The sequence below is a fragment of the Balaenoptera acutorostrata genome, unplaced genomic scaffold, assembly GCF_949987535.1.
Source record: "Balaenoptera acutorostrata unplaced genomic scaffold, mBalAcu1.1 scaffold_900, whole genome shotgun sequence".
Taxonomy (NCBI): domain Eukaryota; kingdom Metazoa; phylum Chordata; class Mammalia; order Artiodactyla; family Balaenopteridae; genus Balaenoptera; species Balaenoptera acutorostrata.
Window position 1 is genome coordinate 43,062 of NW_026645728.1, and position 21,090 is coordinate 64,151.

At 38.0% G+C, this 21,090-nt stretch overlaps 1 long non-coding RNA gene across 7 annotated transcripts in view; it reads left to right on the forward strand.

Annotated features, from left to right (window-relative positions):
* Positions 1–1,226: 1,226 nt before the first annotated feature.
* LOC102998687 (uncharacterized) overlaps positions 1,227–21,090 on the forward strand; it is a 40,824-nt gene continuing 20,960 nt past the window's right edge. For 4 of the 7 annotated variants that reach the window (XR_009006850.1, XR_009006854.1, XR_009006848.1 and 1 more), the window contains exons 1-2: positions 1,227–2,191; positions 19,557–19,752. This is a non-coding gene — a long non-coding RNA (uncharacterized LOC102998687). The remainder of the gene's footprint in view (positions 2,192–19,556; positions 19,753–21,090) is intronic. The other 3 variants (XR_009006851.1, XR_009006852.1, XR_009006849.1) reach the window with 3 other exon arrangements.

The window sequence follows — 21,090 nt, forward strand, 5'->3', positions numbered from 1 at the left end:
GCCCAACGCAGCCAAAAATAAAAAAATAAATAAATACATTTATTAAAAAAAAAGTGGATGTATTTAAAAAAAACCAAAAAGGTCCTACTGTAGAGCACAGGGAACTATATTCTATATTCTGTGATAAACCATAATGGAAAAGAATATGAAAAAGAATGTATATAAATGTATAACTGAGTCACTTTCCTGTACAGCAGTAATTAACACACACTGTAATTCAACTATACGTCAATAAAAAATAAAATTTAAAAAAATTGCCATAAAAATCATCACATAAGGGGGACTTCCCTGGTAGTCCAGTGGTTAAGACTTCGCCTTCCAATGGAGGGGGTGAGAGTTTGATCCCTGGTCGGGGAGCAAAGATCCCACAAGCCTTGTGGCCATAAACCAAAATATAAACCAGAAGCAATACTGTAACAAATGCAATAAACACTTTAAAAATGGTCGACATCAAAAAACATCTTTAAAGAAAATAATCACATAAATCAGAAACAAATGAAACATAATAAAGTCCGTACATTTAAAAAAAAAAAGAGCATGGGTTCGGGTCAAATCGCAGCTTACCACTTACTTATAGCTGTGTAATTCTTGGCAACTCACATAATGTCTCCTCCGACTCCTCATCTATAAAATGGGGATGGTAATAGTTCCCAATCTCATAGCGTTGCTGTAATCCATAAACACGGTTAAGTGCCTTGGTAAATGTTTGAGGCTCTCTGGTTATTGTGAATTAAAATACGTCAATGGCTTCTGGCCATGTGATTTATAATAGTTTGACATTTAACCAAATGGTAAAACTATTCCATTTATTATTCCCATCTCTTTTTACCCCTTACCCTGTTTTGTTGTTTATGTTTTCTCCCACCACAGAGTGCTAGTTCCAGGAGAGTAAAGGCTTTATTTTGTTCACTGCTGAAAGCAATGGCACCCAGAAAAGTACTGTACATATGAAGACCTCAGAAAACACTAGCTGAATGAATGGTGCAAAGTGTCACAAGGAAAAATACACCAAAACTTTCATTATAATAAAAAAGTATAGATAAATCTTTCTCTAATGGCTTCCAGTCAAGTAATTGAAAACACCATATGCTATAATAAAAACATAAGTAGTTCATTAAAATTTGAAGGCAAAAACATAATTTTAAAAGATTTAGTCCTATTTTAGGCGTGATAGAGTATGGATGCTTTCTTAAAATTCACAGTCAGATCCAAGAGTATCACTTTCAGAATGTTCTAGTAGACTGAGTTTACTTTTAGTTGTCTTTGATGAAACAGTCACTATTCTACTCTCTTTCTTAACAGAAATGTGTTTTTTCAAAGACTCACTTTTAATTGCTTTATTAACCAAAGAATTCTTTTGCCCAATTCCTTTGCTTTTCTGCTTTACAGGTGAGTCAGAGCAGGAATGCAGGTCCTTCCCAGGTTGTTTCTTAGCAGAGTATTTTTTGGTTTATTCACCTGCTTTGCTCATTTTCTCTGAAGAAGACCTGCTATTTCTAGATAATTCCTCTTCTTTTCTTTGACTTCCAGTTCCAGAAATGACGTCTGCTGAAGGGAGAACATGTTCTAGCAATGAAATCTTCAAAAGACTCCTGCTGCTGCTCTGTGACTGGGACCCCCAGGTTGTCTTTGGAAGTTTCTAAGGCCTCCTGAGTAGAGACTGGGACATGGAAGGAGTCGAGAGGCAAAGGAAGCCCAGCATCACCTGTAATTTTCTGAAACTGGAGGGAAAGACAAAAGACAAGACAAAAATTCAGTGATGAACAAAGCCAACCATTAAAAAGTAGAGTTCAAAACGTCAATGTTATTCTGTGATCTTATTATTAACACAGTAATTGATTATTCAGAAGATTTCAGAGCCAGTTTTTTTCTAATTATATCTTGCCAAGTGATTCTCAACTTAACCTAGCTATATCCAAGGCTATGTCTGCTACATTTTCAGACTTTGGTGATTGGGGTAGTTATTACCCATTTCCTTTCCCTCACTAAAAATGAAACCCTACTCTGTAAGAAAATTAATTTCTTTTCTATCCTCCAGGCACATGTAAACAGTATATAGTTTGTGACCAGACTGTGTTCTCAAGCTGTCAGTTCCCAAGACCAGTCTGAGATTGGCTGAGGTGGGTGAAGGGGGCTCCAAGTAACGCTAGAGGAAAAGCTGACATGTTTCCCCTCCCATTCCCATGACCAGGTGAGTCACTATAATATCTTACGTATTAGCTATGTCAAGATTACTTATTTTAAAAATTCTGTCAATACGTGTACCTTCATTAGTGTTCCTTCATTGTAAGCTGACTGCATACAAACAGAAACCTAGATAAAATATGAATAGAATAGACATTTATACAATTTAAAATTTGGAATATTTTCTGTAATGTTTTCTTTCTTCATTAAGGAGAGTTTGCTTTAACTCATAAATTTTCTAAAGAACTTCCAGTTTTCTTATGTACAACAATACAGTATCATGAAATGGGCCCACATTTACTAATCTCAGATTTGGAGAGGACTCCACAGTCCTCTAGCTCCCGAGCATGTGAACTATTAGAGACCGACCATTATTATTTTCTCTCTGACTTGGTCATTTCCTTTTTGCTAATCACTCTTAGAATCATTAAGTGCTGTCCTGTCCACTTACTTGGAGATTCTGCATTTGTACTGGGGCACTCTGCTTTGATTCTGATTTTTCTTCTTCAAGTGCCTTCTTTTCTTCTTTAGGGGACTACTAACAGTAGAATTCATCTGGGGACGACCTAGTAAATGAAAATCTGACTGATCTATACCAGCCATTGTGGCAAAATTGTTCCCGGTTGAGAACCACTGACCTATATCTTCCCTGAAGATTAATAATAATTTTTATGTCTAAGACAAAAATAACTTTAATTCAAACTTATCAAACAAGCAAAATAAATGAAAGATAGGAAAATTCTTATCCATTCCCAAATATTTTCAATGGACACTGCCTTCAATTTAGTCTTCACAAAAAACTATACCTACTAATTACTCTGTCTACAGGTTACTCTTTTATAATGGGCTCCCCACTCTACCAAAGCAGGCTGCCCTATTTGCATTTCTTAAAACATTTAATTCCTCATTTTAAAACGTCAACTATATTACCTATAATTACACTAAATTTGGCTAAATATGGCCACGTAAGTGATGAAAATCGCTCCAGTTCCTCAGCAAACTACCGTTATAGTCGCAAAGAGAAGAATGCCATGAAGAGAAATGAACTAACCCAGCATCTTTAAGGAGATCCAAGAAAGCATGGAACTTCTGAAAAGAATTCTCAGTGCTGCCCAAAACACCTTCATCATCCAGGATCATGCTTGTCAATGAGTGGGCATGAAGGCCTTCAGACAAAGAGAATTTTATATTTCTTAACTGGGCATTTTCATGTTCCAGCTATAAAAGAAGACTGAAAATGTCTGACATGCTTTTTTCTCATTGTCATCAAAAGTAGTCTTGTCTAGTTTCAAGGAACAAAACTAAAACACTCAAAATGTAATTAACCTGTAATTAACCTAACTCGCCACCAGTAAAGACAGAGACCATATCACATAATAACCAAAACTCCCAGGCACCCAACAAAGTTTCCTATATAACACTTAGCTGGTACATAAATAAACCAAAGTTATCGTTTTATTAATGATCTTTCACAAAAGATCACATTTCTAACTGGTTAAATTCATAATGGAGCCTCATTCCACATTAGAAAATTACCTGCTTTAAGTTTCCCTTAAATTAGAAAGTGAATTATAGAATCTGATTTGAACAAAACATATTACAACTCTGCTGAATGTTAAGAATTAACTTTAGTGAGCAAACTATCTAATGCTTACGTTTAAAAGTCCTAAATCATACCCAACCCAATTTATTAAATGTACGATCACCAATATTTTCTTTGGCTTCTTGAAAATATTCACTCCCGTGCACTCTTCCCCTTCCGCTCATCACCTATGCACTTAAAACCCCTATAAGCTCAACTCTAGTATTTCTCAGAAAGACTGTTATGTTCATGATGCCCCTTTTGCCTTATATAAGCAGGTGCTCAACACTTATTGAATGAGTGTCCGCCAATCCAATGGATGCACTTTGAAAAATTCCTCCCTACGTTCAACCTATGATAAAGTATATTTAGATGGAACTTTTTAGATTATGCCCTGCTTTCATGCACATTACCTAATGTAATTCTTATAGTATATATTTTTATCTTGCATTGCATTCGTACAAGTTTTCCAATATCTTAAATTTATTTAAATGATTCACTTTCCTAATTCATTGCCAGGAGAGTCTCATCATGTCTTTTATGCTACTGTATATACAGTATATGCACAAAAAGTGCTTTCTTGAATCAAAGAATCATGAACAGAAAATAAGCTAGTGTCATATGAAAGCACACACACACACACACACACACACACACACACAAAATGAGATTTTCACATTTTTAAAAACATGCTTTCTGGAATATAGATCATATGATCACTAAATACCAGTAAATGCAAAAGTCCATATGATACAACCAATTTGCAACATATTACAGTTTTAAAGTTTACAAACTATGTGTGTACGGCTTAAAATCAAATCAAAATAAAACGAAAACACTCTCAAAAGTATTAGAAATTGTTTGCCTCATTGACTCATTTATCAGCCTTAAGTCTTATTACTCTTTCCTCCTTTAACTGCTTTAGGCACTCCTCCAGTTTTTCCTAAACAAACAGAGTAAATATTATAACTAATTCGTAGTATAATACCCAAAAGCCTTTCCAGCTATAGGACTCATCAGGATTTAGGGGCAGAGCCAGAAGTGAACTCAGGTTTTAGTCTGCTACTGGTAATATCATACCATGCTAGTGAAATGAATTATCAAAATCTATCAAATTAGCATAGTAAAGATTTATTTAAATTCCACTTTTTCCAACATAAATTTGTGGCAGCCCACCATAAAAGGCATATGCGTATAACATAGCAAGTCAGAAATAAATAGTTAAGACCAAGAAAGAAAACTTCTATTTTTATTTGTGGGTCTCTTTATAGTAGGAAGTCCTATTAATGAACATGCTTAATATACCTGAATTGCATAATTGCAGATTCAAAAACTTTTTTTTTAAAAGTAATCATTTTTAAAGCAATTTACAGTCAAGCACTGTTCCTGGAGTTCCCTGGGCATTAAATAATCTAATCATCAAAACCCTAAGAGGGGGGCTTCCCTGGTGGTGCAGTGGTTAAGAATCCGCCTGCCAGTGCAGGGGACACAGGTTCGAGCCCTGGTCCGGGAAGATCCCACGTGCCGCGGAGCAACCAAGCCCGTGCGCCACGACCACTGAGCCTACGCTCTAGAGCCCCCGTGTCACAACCACTGAAGCCTGCGTGCCTAGAGCCCGTGCTCCGCAACAAGAGAAACCACCGCAATGAGAAGCCCGCACACCACTCGGAAGAGTAGCCCCTGCTCGACGCAACTAGAGAAAGCCCGTGAGCAGTATCAAACACCAAGCGCAGCCAAAAATAAATAAATAAAATAATTTATTTAAAAAAAAAACCCTACGAGGAAAGAACAATCACTAACTCCATGTTATTTTACAGATGAGGGAAACAGAGGCAGAGAAGTAGAGTAAGTAGAGCAGCACAGCCAAGGTGACACCACTAAGTAGCAGAGCCACACTGTGGACTCAGGAAGCTGGGTGCCGTTCCTGTTCACGGAGGTGGTAGTCTTCCCACTCACCAAGGTCAATCAAATAAAATGAACACTGATAAGCTCTCTTAGGAGTTTTAGGAACTAAGACACTTCGGTCCTTGAAGTGGGGACACTGCTTGCAATAGGCAGAATTCTAACAGAGCCCCTAAGACTCCTACTTACTGAAGTACACAAACCTTCCACTTAAACAATCAAACCCTAAATCTGGGTGCTGTAGTGAAGGGATTTTGCAGACGGAATTAAGATTCAAAATCAGTTGATTTTTTAAGATAGGGAGATTATTCTAGGTGGATGTGACCTACTCAGGCACCCCATGAAAAGGACTTTGAACTCTTCCTGAATTGAAGTACAAAAGGGACAAGAGGGAGACTCTCCATTGCTGGCTCTGAAGAAGTCCAATGCTGCGGCAGGGAAGGCAAGCGAGAGGCCTCTAGGAGCTGAGACCGTCCCCCGACTGACAGCCAGCAAGGAAATGGGGACCTCTGTCCTGCAACTGCAGAATCTGAATTATGCCAACAAGCCGAAGAAGCTTGGAGGCATTCTTTCCCAGAGCCTCTGGATACTAACACAGCCAGACTGACATCTTGATTTCAGGTCTGTGACCCACACAAACTATGGTGAACATTCAACATTTGGGGCTCAATGTTTACACTTAAATTTCACGTGCTTTAACACTCTTAGGAGGGAACCCACATGTTCCCGTGTGTATCTGAGCAGGAAACCCAGTCACGCTGTGCCTGGACTTCAGACCTGCAGAACTGTGAGCTAGTCAAATAGGTATTGTTTTCAGTCAGTGAGAGTGTAGTAAAAGAATTAATATTCTACTCAACCTCCAGGTTCGTGGACAAAATAAATGACTGTCATTGTTTTGGGCCACTGTTTCGGGGTGGTTTCTTATGCAGCGATAAACAGTCAGAATACCTATACTTATGAAAACAGTAAGGTATATTTATACATTTTAACTGCTTTGAACAATCACTTAATGAGGAACTCTATTATATGCCATCATTGGGAGAGGAACTGGTATCACTTTCTGGAGAGTAGCTTTTGGTACCTAACAACAATCCTACATCAGGAGTTTACCCTAAGAAAATTAAAGATGTGGGCAAAGATTTATCTACCAACATGATGTCATAAGATTGTTTATAACCAAACCCTAGAAGAAAGCTAAGAGCCTCCAAATTGGGATTGGTTTCAATAAAAATAGCTCACCGTATGAAGGAATGCGCTGTGAAGCCACTAAGAAAAGAATGACAAGAGGTCTCAGCCAGAGTTAATGAACGGGCTTCAGGAGTTCTACATTCAAAATATATCTGTGCGTTTCTCCTGGGAGATGATGCATAAGCTTAATCAAATTCTCTGATGTAGAAGAGTATTTAGTGACATGGCAAAATATTTTTGATACTTTTTGAAGACAAAAGAGCAGATTAGGTGTGTGTACATGCAGAGGTGGCTTTTATTTCCTTCAATAAGTTGTTCACTGTTTTCAAAGATTTGCTCAATGAACATATATTTTTATATTCAGAACATGTTTAAAAAATTGAGAGTCTAAGAACTTCAAATTCTTTAATGTTTCATTACTAAAGCCAGTCAAGTTTTCAATGGGAAAAAAGGGAAAAAAATTGCAAAATTCCTCTACTTTTAACATAATGGTTTAATCAATCTTCTAAAACTGATTTCAAAGAAATTCTAAACAAATAAGCAAACAAACAAAAAACCCTCACCACAGTCAGAGGAAAGTAGACTAAAATTCCTGACTGGTTCTAAATAGCACATCAAAGTGCAATTACATGAAATAGTTTCTCCCTCTAATGGAGGGAATTAGAACACAGTGTGAAATTTTTGTGAAAAAGTGTACCCCTCTCCTACAAAGTATTAATAATTCATGTCCCTTACGTGGAAATATGGAACCAAGAAAGTTAGAAAGTAAAATTGCTTGATATTCTATTACTTAAGTAAGACTAATGATAAGGCTTTGGAATAATTTTCCTTCCTGTCATCTGCTCTCCTTCATCCCTTCTGTACACTGGCTAGGGTGATTTTTCTGGGACAAAGCTCCCATCATATTGGATATCAAATTTTATGTTCAACTTTTCTCCACTTAACATTGAAATCAATCATTTCTCATATAATCAGGGGATTCATAACCTTGATTTTTTTTTTGTGGGCTACAAAATATTGCACTGAGTGGGTTTACTGGTTAACCATTTTACACATTTAAATTCTTTCCAACTTTTCAATATTATAAGACAAAATAACCGTTTTTATGCATGAAGGCTTTTTTCCATATTGAGAATAACATTCTTACAATAAATGCATAAAAATGAGTTTGAGATCAAAGCAAATGAATATTTTTAAGGCTCTGAGGTACCTATCTCCAAACCGCTTTCCAAAAGATTTCTGAGATTGTATACTGCCATCAGCGATGTATCACTTGGTATATAACCTCTACTATAACTGTTGGCTTACTTCTCACCTAGAGTGCAAGTTATTTGAAGATAGGGGGTGTATTTTATTAAGTGTTTATCCCCAGCACCTGTGCCTAGCACAACGTAGACGGTCAATAAATAATTGCTTAATAAGGAAAATCCCTGCCAATACAAGATGTACGTGTGTGAAAGACAGACTGTGTGTTTTTCTCTAACTGGATAGATGAAAACTTGTCATCTTCTTTAATGTGCAATTTTTTGGCTTATAATTAGTAATTAAATTTCTCTTTTATATTATATTGTAAAAATTCAGATTCTCTGAGGCAAATGGGCCTGGCACTACCCATTAGCTAGATAACCTTGGACAAGTTCTATAACTCTAGGCCTCAACTTCCTCATCTATAAAATGGAGATAAGCTCCCATATCACAGAGCTCTTGTGAGGATTACATGAGTTAAAACACATATAAAATTAGAAGAGTGCTTGGTACACAGCATATGTTCAATTAATGCTGAATGAATGAACATGTGAACGCAAGCAGTAGTGAAGGGCTTAAAATGAAATAGTCTCATCCCACTCCCACATCCAGCACTCAAGAAGCGACCGATTCTGTACACAGGTTTTTAATTGTAAAATACGATATGTGTACTGAGAAGTGCACAGGACAAAACTGTCAATGTGACAAATCAAAAGAGAATACTTACATAACCACTACTCGAATCTGAAAGTATTGATACTTGTCAGCATCTCAAAAACCCCTCATATCGTTTTCTCATCACAAGCTCCTTCCCTCTTCCCGGTTAAACACCATCCTCATTTCTGAAAATCATTTCCTTTAACCTGCATGCATCCCTAACAAAAGAGTTTAGTTTTGTCAACATCTAACTTTATGTAGAGGATCATAGTATATGAAGTCTTTTCTATCTTATTTCTTTCACTCAACATTGGTTTAAAAGATTCATCCACATTGCAGCCTGTAGCTCTAGTTCATTCAGTTTTATTGCTTGATAGTTTTCCCACTGTATGAATACACATAATTTATTTAATTTTTGACTCTTGATGGACATTTGGGTTGTTTTCAGTTTGTGCTAATGCAAATCATGGACAGGAATCCTGCTGTACCGGTTAGTCTGGTGCATTTACACAGGGCGGGGGTGAGGGCTGCTGGGTCACAGGCTATTTATATACCTTCAGTTGATGGAGAGTGCTAAATGCTTTCCAAAGTAGTTGTGTCGATTTATACTCCAGTATAAGCAGGGTAGAAGATTCCCATAGTACTCCAGGTCTACAATACCTGATACTACCAGACTTTATTTATGTATTTGTCAATCTGATTGGCATGTAGTTTCATTGGTTTTGACTCACTTTTCTCTTATTACTTAATGAAGTTGTATACTTTACTGTGTTTACTGGCTGTTTGGATTTCCTTTTTTATGAGGTTGACGTCAACTATTGTTATTTTTTATTCTTTTTTTTTAATTATTATTTATTTATTTTTGGCTGTGTCGGGTCTTCGTTGCTGCGTGTAGGCTTTCTCTAGTTGCGGCGAGCGGGGGCTACACTTCATTGCAGTGGCTTCTCTTGTCGTGGAGCACAGGATCTAGGCACGAGGGCTTCAGTAGCTGTGGCACGTGGGCTCAGTAGTTGTGGCTCGCAGGCTCTAGAGCGCAGGCTGCGTAGTTGTGGCGCACGGGCTTCATTGCTCCGCAGCATGTGGGATCTTCCTGGACCAGGGCTCGAACCTGTGTCCCCTGCCTTGGCAGGCAGATTCTTAACCACTGCGCCACCAGGGAGGTCCAACTATTGTTATTTTGAATTCTTCTCCATTTCCAAGTAATACTCTTACATGACTATTTTCTGACTAAATTTGAGGCATTATCTGTTCACTTTCTGATTTACTAAGTAAGGGTTTAGTTCCTTTACACTCTTTCCTATGTCCACACTGCTCAGTAAAGTTATGTCATCATTAGTTATTCCACTGCTCATGATCTCTTTGACTTTAGTGATATACTTAAAAACCTACATTGTTGATCCACTATAAACTCTCTCAACGTCACACTTTGTAAAATGAGGACATTCATACCATCTTCCCTTTTTTCTACCTCCTGTCTACCTTCCAAACCTAGCTTTTACGTTGTCAAAGTTGAAATTTATATTCTGTTCTATGTGCAGTTAAGTCTTCTGTCATTTGAGAGTCAGTAGGGAGTAAGGTTTAAGAGAACAGGCAGAGAGCCTAAACTCAAAGCCTCGATCCAACCCTAAATTCGGTACAACCTGGGCAAGTTCCTTCCCTGTCTTAGCATCCTTTTCTCAAAAGTGGGAATGATATTAGCACCAATCTCATAAGGCTATTCAGAGGATTAAATGAGTTAATATATGCAAAAACACTTAGAGCCTAACATATACTAAGTACATACTAGTACACAATACATTTCAGTACATACCAAGTTAATACTAATACATACTAAGTATAGTTTAGGTTAGTTATTTGTTATTACATGCAAGTTGACAATAAAAGCTGCAAACCAAGACAGTATTGCCATTATTACAATTAAATTAATATTGCCCACTGCAGATGTACTGTGTCTCTGTGTATAGACTACACCTCGTTCCATACTATGTCAGTGTCACTGCCCTTGTGCAGGGTGACCACATACCCCAAGCCACCTTGGGCTGTTCCAGTTTATACCTGTTGTCCTGATGTTACAGCATTAGAGCGCCTCCTTACACTATTGAAGTGTAAGGAGTTTGGACAAGTTCTGGTTTGGACAACAAATTAGATAGGTGGTCATTACCCCTGTGTGTCACTGAAAACGGGGGCATCTATAGTGTCAAGTTTAAGTGGATTCTTCTCTTCCTCACCAATAGTAGGTTAAAAGTCAACTATAGTTTAGTTTGCTTCATGTTTATGTCAGTATAGCCTTTTCTCCTCTGGAGTTCAAGTTCCTTCTCCTCTTCCTCTCCCTCCTCCCTTCCAACAGTGCCTAATACCTAGTAAGTACAATATGCCTCAAGGTGTTTCTAAGCTCTCAATCACACAATCAATAGAAGCCTCTCCAATCTAGACTAGCTGCTCTCTGCACTGAATTCCCTATTACCTTCTTTCTTGGTTTATTGCCTCATTTTGCTGGATTATTTCTATAAATAGCTTAAGGTGTAGCACAGGAGGTAAATTTTTCAAATTTCTTTGCGTACAAAATATCTCATTCAGCCTCCACTTATGACTGATAGTTTGGCTGGATACAAAACCCTAGGGTGAAAATTATGTGCTGGAAAAATTTGGAGGTATCTTTCTAATACCTTCCAGCATCCATGGTGCTGATGACAACTATGATAAAGTCAGATTTTAAATTTTTTTTTTTAGGTGACCAGTATTTTTCTCTCTGGAATGGATGTATCCTCTCAGTATTTTATTCTATTTTTCTTTTAATTAATTAATTAATTTATTTTTGGCTGCATTTGGGTATTCATTGCTGCGCGGGCTTTCTCTAGTTGCAGTGAACGGGGGCTACTCTTCGTTGCGGTGCACGGGCTTCTCATTGCAGTGGCTTCTTCTGTTGCAGAGCACAGGCTCTAGGCGTGCAGGCTTCAGTAGTTGAGGCATGCGGGCACAGTAGTTGTGGCACATGGGCTTAGTCGTTCTGCGGCATGTGGGATCTTCCCGGACCAGGAATGGAACCCATGTCCCCTGCATTGGCAGGCAGATTCTTAACCACTGCGCCACCAGGGAAGCCCAATCTATTTTAATTTATTTTTTCAGTATTTTAAAGTTTCACAATGAAGGGTGCCTAGGTATGAGTCTATTCTTGTTCATCTTGCTCAAAACTTGAGTAACTATTTTCAATCTGAGGCCTGATGTCTACTTTCAGCTATGGGGAATTTTGTTGCCCTTTGACAGCTTCCCTCCATTTTTTGTCTGGGTCTGGAGTTTCTAGTAGTAACATGTTGGATCTCCCAGATGCAGCCTCTCTAACATATTGCTATCACATTTTCCATGTGTCATTCTTTTTTATATACTGAGAAATTTTTTAAATTCCTACTGAATTTATTTCAGCAACCATATTTTCATTTCCAAGACACCTCTCTTGCTTTCTGACCATTCTCTTTTTATTTAACACCCTAGTCTTATTTTATAGTTGCTAGCTCTTTTTAAACCTCTCTCAGGATACTAATTAGGGTTTTTGCTTAAACTATTTTGTTCCCTAAATTGTCCCCGGTCCTACCAGGGTATGTTTTCTCTCTTTTTCCCCCTCTCTCACGTTGTAAGCTTTACTCAACTATCAGGCAAATGACAGTTATTTTCTATTTAAGAACGAGCGCAGAAAGCTCCCTGAAGTCAACGATTGATTGGCTTCTTATGCAGGAAGAAGTGGGGAGTGACTGTAATCGGATCCCCCCCCAAACACTCTTTTCTAGGGTGTAAAAACTCACACTAGCTGCCCTAGTTCTCCCCAGTTTCACTGTTTTCAAAATGAAATCATCTCATTTCAGGAGCGTGAGGGCGGGGCTGGGAGTCCACTCCTCCAAACACAACCCTTCAATGAGCTCCCCTATTTCAGTCACACTTTTAACTAACTCCACCCTCTCTCCTACATGCGCATCAAAGCATGAAGCTACTTCTGCAGGTGGGGTCAGAATCCTCCTCAGTTGCAGGTGGTCCCTGTGCATATTCTAGGTGATGCTTTTCCTCTGTTCTACTGTTTCAGTTTCACACTCCTCCACTTGTCTTCCGTCTTTCAAAACTATGTTGAAATCTCTTGACTGTTGTTGGCTTATGTACTTAAACACTTTGATACCATCCTTGTAGTGTCTTGTCAAAATGGAGAAGAGCTGCAAGGGTTCTCAGTGCATTCTGAATCTGCTATTCTGTGGTCCCCGTGTTTAAAGTTCTTGGTCTTCCCCAGTCTATCACTGCTTTTAGAAATACAATCTCCTGTTCTACTCATGAAGGAAACGAATACAACGCATCTAAAATGACAAGGAATGCGGGTTAGATGCTCTAGGGTCTTGTCGTACTCTGCAATTTACTAAGAAACCACTTACGTGCTACAAATTGTAGGTGCTCATTTATAAAACGAAAGGGGGTAACTCTACATGAACTATAGATTTCTCCTACTGTAACATTTCATAATTTTCTAAGTTTTCTTAAAATTTCTCTATATTATCATTAATTTTAATTAAAAACATAAAAATCTAACATTCTCTTTTGAAAATCAAAGAGTAATTACCATAGTCCTACAATAAGGGGATAATTAGTTCTGAAACCTGTCAAGTTTCATGTTTCATACGAAAAGAGAATCATATTAAATAATTTTTAAAAATTAAACATGGACTTTGTAGCACAAAGACAAGGTTCCCCCAAATGGTATTCCCTTATTTACTAGAAATGTTCAGCTCTGCATTAAAGTTGAAATAAAACAAATATATTATTTTTGAGGTGCAAAAGTTTCTTATGAAAATCAATTTTTCTTTTCTGTCTGTACAAACAAAAGTATGGAATCACATTAGATGTCAGGTTTATGAGGGAATATAATGTAGCTTCTTGAGGTTTTTTATTTTAGGAAAGGAGAATATTAACATCAAAACATTTTTCAACCTTACTTTTATTTAAAATGAGGCCATATTTTCCTCTTATAAAAAGAGAGTTCAACTAGAACTGTCAATTTTCTCATTTGTAAAACAAGAGCACTGAATCAGCTGACTATATTCATTCAGAACTCAATTTCTTTATCTTATGATCACTAAGGTTCTCCCTAAATCGAATATCCGAAGGTTGTAAGGAAAGGAAACTATATTACTAGCGACATGATTTGATTTTTACTTCTTAGAGTTCAAATGTCCACCATTCACCTTGGTCTAAGCTTAAGGAACCATTCAAGGGGATACAATGCAGATGGGAGGAGAAGACAGAACCCTCACTCAAGCTGTGCAGTGTTGCAATCAGGCTTCCATTTGAAAAATAATCTTCTCTATAGCTTTAAAGTGATAACTTCATACCTGCAATGCTTCTTGTTTCAAACTGATTTTCTCTGGCTCTTCCTGAACACTTTCTGAGGAATCTTCGACCTCTTCAGTTTGTGAGGAGGAAGGACTCTCTACTGTCACAGTCACAGGAAATTCTGATGGACCTGAGTGTCACAAGAAGAAGATAGGAAACCACAGAGTTGTTAAACTGAAGTGCAAAGAAAGAAGACAAGATTGTATAAAAGATAACACAAGCCAGATACCAAATATCCACATATTAGAGGACATTTAACAAAAGTGATCTGAGGTATCATTATTTATAAATGTCTCTCACTGCTCCTTAGTCTAAAACAGGCAATGACTAAGTAAAAGTACAGTAACTTATTTTTGCTATGTTACTGTACAGACCTCTGTTGTACATGGTTAGGATTAGTAATGGGAATTGCCCATGTTATTAAGTTTCTTTCACAGAAGCCAAGTGAAGAGCCAAGGTAAACATTTTTTCTCAAATCAACTTTATACTGCAAATGAAAAATTTATTCTTTACCATCAGACGAAAACAGTCTGGAAGCAAATGTAGTTTTTCGGAGGAAAATACATCAGTAAAGGGACTGATGAATAATCAGAAAGTCAACATATCTAAGCTGTGAATAACAGACGTTAGAATTTTAAAAAATAAATCACATACACATACACAACTAAAACTGACACATCAAAAATTTCATCTTCTCATCACCCTTAAGCCAAAACTAGGGTAACAGTAATACAGTTCTCCTGTCAAGCTTCACTGCCACTGCAATGTTGTTCCATAGGACATTTCCAAACATTTAAAAACTGACCTGGCCACAACCCCATAAAAGTCTACAGATCATACAGAAGTGTGCTGGGGGCTTCCCTGGTGGCGCAGTGGTTGAGAATCTGCCTGCTAATGCAGGGGACACGGGTTCGAGCCCTGGCCTGGGAAGATCCCACATGCCGCAGAGCGGCTGGGCCCGTGAGCCACAACTGCTGAGCCTGCGCGTCTGGAGCCTGTGCTCCGCAACGAGAGAGGCCCGCGCATCGCGATGAAGAGTGGCCCCCGCTTGCCACAACTGGAGAAAGCCCTCGCACAGAAACGAAGACCCAACACAGCCAAAATCAATCAATCAATCAATCAATCAAACATACGCATCTGATTCAAGATCCTCATTAAAAAAAAAAAAAAAAAAAAAAAAGTGTGCTGGGATTATATAACTACGCAGAAGACAAGTCACTAGGACATCATTTTCACAACAAGCAGCAAACCTGCAGCATAGGAAATTCCCAACAGGAGAACGAGGCGCACACCCCTCCCTCTGGGCATGCAAGGGCAGGACTGACACCCAAGGTGCTCTTCTCTCAATCTCAGCAGTGGTGCCTTTCACAGAGCAACTATGCAGTCTCCCAAGACCACTGCGAAGGAGAATCTGATACTGACAGTACTAGCCATGAGGCCATAAGCAAGGGAATGTGTGTGGCCTTGGTGAGAGAGCAGAGGTTTGGGAGATGTTGCTTTATATTGGCTTTCAGATCAGGAATTTGTACATATAGCCTGCAAACAACATTTCTTGAAAACATATGAACATTCTTGAGTATGACAGCTCCATGTGAGGGGTCAGAAATGGCAGTCAAGTTCATTTCACTGGGTAACAGCTGATTTGCAGACTGGAGAACAGGCTTCCTTGTTTACAGACATAACCACAAGGCTGCCAGTTGTGTGTGAAATCCACACAACTACACAGTTGCATTGGGAGAGCGACCAGACAAGTTTTACATGGATTTATTTCAGAGAGGGAAATGCTTCTTGTAAGGCTCTGTCAGTTTAAAAAGCAAAAAGAATGACCACCCACCTTTCCCAATTCAACCCCTACATATCATAAATACGCACCTGACTACATACATCACGAGTCTGATGAATGGAAAGCCCCTAAAAACATATCAACAAAACGAAGTTAGATCTTGATGTAAATACATCACCAGTTAAATCCAGTTAATACAACTATTTAGTATTATGTACAGTATCCATACAGAATTGTGTATAAAAATAAATAAGCTCAAAAGAAGGACCTGGAGGGCTCTGCTACGGAGAAAACTGAACAGAATTCAGCCCACTGGCTTGGTGATAACTCTCTGAACTGCTGAGAGGCCCCTTCAGCTCCTATGTTCAGGATGGTTGAGATTTCAGTCTCACTTCTTTAAATGGTGATATTAATCGTTCTCTAATTTACCACTCTGTGTGATGAGGATGGACCTGAGATTAAGTGTCTCACCAAGAAGATAGGAAACCACAGAGTTGTTAAACTCAAGTGCAAAGACTGGGGATTCAACACTATAGTTTATGCAACAGCAGTTCACATTACCATTTGCAAAAAATTAGTTGGTTGTCCAATAGGGATTATAAACATCCATTTAACATGAGCTACTGAACAGATACTTTACACAGTAACTCCTTCAAGTACTATTTAAAATCAATTCTCTTTGTTTTCTTAAGCAATTGTTAACCCCCAATTTCATGAATACTACCAAGTAAGTCACTTGAAAATCATCTAGAGCAATCTATTTCACTTAGCAAGCCTAAAGCTATAATTCAACAATTTTATTTACTGTTCTATGACAAAAATTACTATGAACAGCTATCCCCTGGATAAGTAATCAGCTAAAGCTAGTTTGACTCACTAAATCTGATTTACTGAGTTAATAAGCCAGTTGATTTAGAATAGGTCTAATGCAGATTTCTCATTCATTCTGCATTAAACTACTTCCCATGCCTAAAATGTCTTTTTTCCCATTCGTACATATCCAAATTCCTACTTCTGTGCTGTAGGGCTTGGCTCAACTACACCTGCCTTTAGTGAAACTTTTCTCACCTGCACAATTGGAGATAATTTTAGTCTCCTCATGACTCCCACGGGGTTACCTCTGTTGTGACACTTGAGAAACAACTTGAAACTCTGTTACTTTTTGTTTTACTTCCTTAGAGGGCTCATTAGGCAGAAGCCATGTGTGAGTTATCTTTTTTCCTCTATAGAAAGCACCAGAGACCGCCCACGTAATGGAAGTTCCAAAATAAAGAATTCTGAACGACTGAAAAAGACAGGGGATGCAAACACATTACCTGTTGCTTTTTGCACGTTCTGCAGTACGCCACGGCAGGAAACCAGACACACCAGGTGGTAGAGGTTCAGGACCCTAACATTCTTTACCAGCAGAGTGTTTCCTTCCATTACTTACAGGTTTGTTTGTGGCCAATCCTATGTTTGACAAAGCACGAAAGAAAGAATCAAGATGCACCAAAGGTCTACAGAGCAACTCTCAAAAGTGTACAGTTTGAAAGGAATCAAACAGGCACTGGACAATGATGCCAAGGCCATTAAAAAAAGGATCGTTTTGTAAAAAGGTTTTACATAAGCCAGCATTTTTTAAAAATATAAGTTCTCTACACTAACAAGTTATTTTAACTAAAACAAAAGTATTGAGATGTGCAGAAATGGAAAAATAAATTTTTAAAAAATCCCAAAGTATGATCCATTTTATGTATAATGCAGAAACACTCAAGTTTATTGAATCTTAGAACACCTTTGGCATTTCTGAATCTCAAGGATAGCGAAACACAGGTACACCCATGACTTCTGCCAAACAGAATCTTCAGAATTGGACCAAAATTTCAATTTAAGATGAATTTTTCTATGTAAAAACAGTAAAAGTTATAAGACTGCAAGTTGCTGGGTGGTAGGTGAGTCAATCTTACTCTCCTATAAGCCTGTCAGCCTTCACTGCTCCTTTGATTTCATATAGAAAACACACAAAAAAACAAATGTAACCCACTGGATAAAAGAGTGAAATGTGGAGACTTATCCTGTATTTCAGTAGTAAAGAGGCAAGTATCTTTATATGAAATATTTGGTTGCAAAAACTAGACCTACGAGTTAATATTTTATTTAGAACAAGCCATATATTAAAATTCACATTTAAATATTTAATTTGAATTTACTGAAAACAAACATCATAGGTTAAAATGGTTATTTTTATCCTTCAAATCTACTATTTCATGTTATTTTATTTATTTATTTTAATAGATCTTTATTGGAGTATAATTGCTTCACAATTCTGTGTTAGTTTCTGTTGCACAACAAAGCAAATCAGCCATATGCGTACACATGTCCCCATATCCCCTCCCTCTTGAGCCTCCCTCCCACCCTCCCTATCCCACCCCTCTAGGTCATCACAAAGCACCGAGCTGATCTCCCTGTGCTATGCTGCTGCTTTCTACATTTTAGCGGCATTAGGATGGAGTGTAAAATAGAGTGTATGTGGTAATATAGGAGAAATATTTCATAGAGTGTAGCTTATTGATAATCACCACATGATTCTGTGTGATTTAACATGCCTCTTAAAAATATATAGGAGCTCAGTTCTTTTTGTGCTATTTTATTTTGTTTTTTAACTTAACTACCCTCCAAAAAAATGTCTGTATGCATGTGGTTTGTATGTGTATACCCTTCCTTTACTTTCAGAAACTAATGCGAATACATTTGTATTAAAAATTTTTTTAATTACACTTTTCGTGTTAGGAGATAAAAAAAAAATTTCTAATAAAAGTTCCCATCTTTTTTAGGCATACATAATTACAATATAAACGTGACACAATTCACACCATTATCTTACCCCTATACTCACCTGGATCTAAGTATATACCCAGCTATTGATTTGGCTTACCTCTATGTCTCCAAATAACTGAGGCCAATACAAAAAATAGCCCAAGAAATAAAATTACTCTTAAAATAGCTCTATGAGCTTGTATACTTCAGTTACATTTCCACTTTGTTTAATCATGCTAAATAAAAAAAAAAAAATTTAATTGTATTCTCATTCCATGATGCCATATTATATACCACCAGGTACTAATATTACAGAATTCCTAATATGTTTTACATATACATGTTTTATTTATATATATTTCCATTTCTAATATTATAGCAAAAGGCAACTTAGCTATTTTAAGAATGCTTTACATATCATATAAATTTTTAATGATAATATGTAATTAGTGTGATACCACAAATCTTAACTTCTTTGTATGTACTATTTGATTATTAAAATATCACTGTCTTGAAATAACAATTGGCAGACAAATCATAAGCTTTTTTTTGACTTCATAAACACTCTTAACAACTTCTATTTAATACACTATTGTCCAAGCAAGTTGATTAATGGAGAATCAAAAACATACATCTTTAAGTAGAAAAAGAAAAGTTGTATTTATGAAGATGTTTACAATAGTTTATTTTAGGTTATTTCCAATTTTTCACCAATTTAAAAAATGGACCAACACAATGAAACCTTCTGAATCCAATGTTAAAAAGTATAACTATGAATCATAAAATTTAAATTTAGTATGAAAAGATAAGAATGGCAAATTATATTGAAGCTATGTGGAATTATGTTTATAGACAACAGGAAGAGAAAATAAAAATGTAAACAATGGGAGGAACCAAGATGGCAGACTAGAAGGACGTGATCTCACTCCCTCTTGCGAGGACACTGGAATCACAACTAGCTGCTGGACGGTCATCGACAGGAAGACACTGGAACACACCAAAAAGGATACCCCGCATCCAAAGACAAAGGAGAAGCCACAATGAGACGGTAGGAGGGGCACAATCAGAGTAAAATCAAATCCCATAACTGGTGGGTGGGTGACTCACAGACTGGCGAACACTTATACCACAGAAGTCCACCCACTGGAGTGAAGGTTCTGAGCCCCACGTCGGGCTTCCCAACCTGGGTGTCCAGCAACGGGAGGAGGAATTCATAGAGAATCAGACTTTGAAGCCTAGTGGGAATTGATTGCAGGACTTCGATGGGACTGGGGGAAACAGAGACCCCACTCTTGGAGGGCGCACACAAAACAGTGTGCGCATCAGGACCCAGGGGAAGGAGCAGTGACCCTGGGGGAGACTGGACCAGACCTACCTGCTAGTGTTGGAGGGTCTCCTGCAGAGGCAGGGGGTGGCTCTGTTTCACCGTGGGGACAGGGACGCTGGCAGCGGAAGTTCTGGGAAGTACTCCTTGGTGTGAGCCCTGCCAGAGTCTGTTATTAGCACCACCAAAGAGCCCAGGTAGGCTCCAGTGTTGGGTTGCCTCAGGCAAAACAACCAACAGGGAGGGAACCCACTCCACCCATCAACAGTCAAGTGGATTAAAGTTTTACTGAGCTCTGACCACCACAGCAACAGTCAGCTCTACCCACCATCAGAGCCTCCCATCAAGCCTCTTAGATAGCCTCAACCACCAAAGGGCAGACAGCAGAAGCAAGAAAAACTATAATCCTGCAGCCTGTGGAACAAAAACCACATTCACAGAAAGACAGACAAGATGAAAAGGCAGAGGGCTATATACCAGATGAAGGAACAAGATAAAACCCCAGAAAAACAACTCAATGAAGTGGAGATAGAAAACCTTCCAGAAAAAGAATTCAGAATAATGATGGTGAAGATGATACAGGACCTCGGAATAAGAATGGAGGCAAAGATCGAGAAGATGCAAGAAATGTTTAACAAAGACCTAGAAGATTTAAAGAACAAACAAACAGAGATGAACAATACAATAACTGAAATGAAAACTACACTAGAAGGAATCAATAGCAGAATAACTGAGGCAGAAGAACGGATAAGTGACCTGGAAGACAGAATGCTGGAATTCACTGCTGTGGAACAGGCTAAAGAAAAAAGAATGAAAAGAAATGAAGACAGCCTAAGAGACCTCTGGGACAACATTAAGCGCAACAACATTTGCATTATAGGGGTCCCAGAAGGAGAAGAGAGAGAGAAAGGACCAGAGAAAATATTTGAAGAGATTATAGTCGAAAACTTCCCTAACATGGGAAAGGAAATAGCCACTCAAGTCCAGGAAGCACAGCGAGTCCCATAGAGGATAAACCCAAGGAGAAGCACGCTGAGACACATAGTAATCAGATTGGCAAAA